General features: G+C 34.6%; 1 protein-coding gene across 1 annotated transcript in view; it reads left to right on the top strand.

Moving 5' to 3' along the window:
* The first annotated feature begins 1,338 nt into the window (after positions 1-1,338).
* Positions 1,339-1,992, top strand: part of LOC117118764 (small integral membrane protein 14-like) — a 14,904-nt gene continuing 14,250 nt past the window's right edge. The window contains exon 1 of the mRNA XM_033263464.1: positions 1,339-1,435. The gene's annotated coding sequence lies outside the window, so the exon portion shown is untranslated. The remainder of the gene's footprint in view (positions 1,436-1,992) is intronic.

Raw genomic sequence — 1,992 nt, 5'->3', positions numbered from 1 at the left:
AGTCTATATTATATATATATATATCAGATCATATAAAATAGACCTACATTTTTGTGTTTATAATTACTATAACAGCCTACTATAACGCCGCTTTTGGTCCGCCCTTAAATGCCTCTAATTTAAGGGCTCTATTTTGTAAAAGTAAGTCCACATCAGCAAAGAGATTAAAATCATGATTAATTCTGAACATAAAATGATACCGTAACAAAGTATTAAAAACTAAAGAGTATAATAGCGCATAAAAACATAACAAAAAAACAATAGGCCTGTTGTCATCAGCACCTATTGGCAGATTCACAGCAGTTAATAATTCCTCCAATTTTCTCTATCATATGATTAACTTTTCATTTGTTTCTTTCAAGTCATTTACTCTCTTCGTCGAGGCTCCTTTCCTTCTATTCTTCCTTCAGTTATATCTCTCTAAAGACCATCATTGGGACAAAAGGAAAGCAAAGACTGTATTAGAAAACTTCCGCTTAATGTAGACACCATCATTATCTTGTTTTATTAAGTAATAAAAATACAGAGCGTTTTAACTTACTGCCTAATCTGTACATATAACAGCCTAACAAAACAAAAGACATTAGACTCAATCTGAAAGTCTGAAGAAGATATTGTATATATTATTTAGATGATATTTATGACAAATGCGCATTAGCTAATAAACTTCAGAAAATAATGAACGACACAACTCATGCATCCACTACATCATAATGATTTTACTCTCTGGTTTCCGCCTAAACCATTCACAAAACGTTGCCTTATAGAAACTCCTTCGTTCCCAACTCCATTCACCTTCATAATAATAATGTTAATTGATAATTGTTGTTAAAGTGAAATTGTGGGCCCAATTTAATTATGTGCAATATAATTGTTTGTATACGCCTATGGTACTCTTTATCTTATGAATAGATATTGTTTGGTGCTCATAGTTTTAATTTCTATATCCTTGGTTATCTTTTATTTATTACTGTACATGTTCTTATGGAATGTAATTTCTGACTTTTTCAGACAATTGAATTACCTTGAATAGGCCTTTGAATCTCTCAGTGTATCCGATTTCTTCTTTCTGTCTTTTCATTAAAAAAAAGTACAGTAGGCCTTATTTGTTCTTAATATTGTGTAACTTGTAACCTTTGAAAAGATGATTTTTATATTATATATTGCATATTAAATGTGGTGATAAAGATACTAAACAAATTCAATCGATTAATCGATCGATCGATCAAAGATAAATAAAATATTGACAGCGCATGTCAAAGGTAACTTTTCATCGATCTGATTGGCTGATGTGTGATGTTTTGCTTCGTGTCCGATCGCCTTTCTCTATGCTGTTGTTGTTTGAGTACTTCCCGATCAGACAGACTGCTGGTGTGGCTTCTCTGGTGTTTTAATGTACTTGATGTAGGCCCTACACTTTGTTTATATAAATTAGGTAAGTACACTCAAACAAAAACCTTTTAATATCTATTACCCTATATTGTCTAATCAGTTTGCGTACTTTGATATAATATATGTGTGCCTGTGTTGTGTCACATCATCATGTCATGGCATGCATACACAATAATATAGGCCTAGGTAGGCTAGACTAAATATGTCATAGGCTGGCAGGCTTAAGCCTATTCTTACTATATATAGTACTAATAATAGGCCTTTCTTTACTTTATTTAGTCACGCCTCTGTGGCTGGGGTTAGGTTAGTAATATTATGGTGGCTCTGTCTAATGACAGTGTCACCGGTCAGGCCATGCGAATAGCTGTACTCAAACACTCAATTGTCATGTGTAACGTTCAGGAAATTGTAGGCCTATGCATAGAATAGGCCAAGAAATCAGGATCTAGGCTAGGCCTATGCCTTCTATGGCTAGGGCCTAGACCTCAACTGCAGGCAGGATTTCTAAGGGGATTTTAATTTTTCATAAAAGGGCACTTGGTTGGAGTCCTGTGGAGCTCACTTGTATACCAACCTTAGGGGTTGGGGGGGGGGGGGGGG

This window comes from Anneissia japonica, unplaced genomic scaffold, assembly GCF_011630105.1.
Source record: "Anneissia japonica isolate Jap-2015-1 unplaced genomic scaffold, ASM1163010v1 scaffold2069_len581484_cov189, whole genome shotgun sequence".
In the NCBI taxonomy this organism is placed as follows: domain Eukaryota; kingdom Metazoa; phylum Echinodermata; class Crinoidea; order Comatulida; family Comatulidae; genus Anneissia; species Anneissia japonica.
This window is presented reverse-complemented; position numbering and strand designations above follow the sequence as displayed.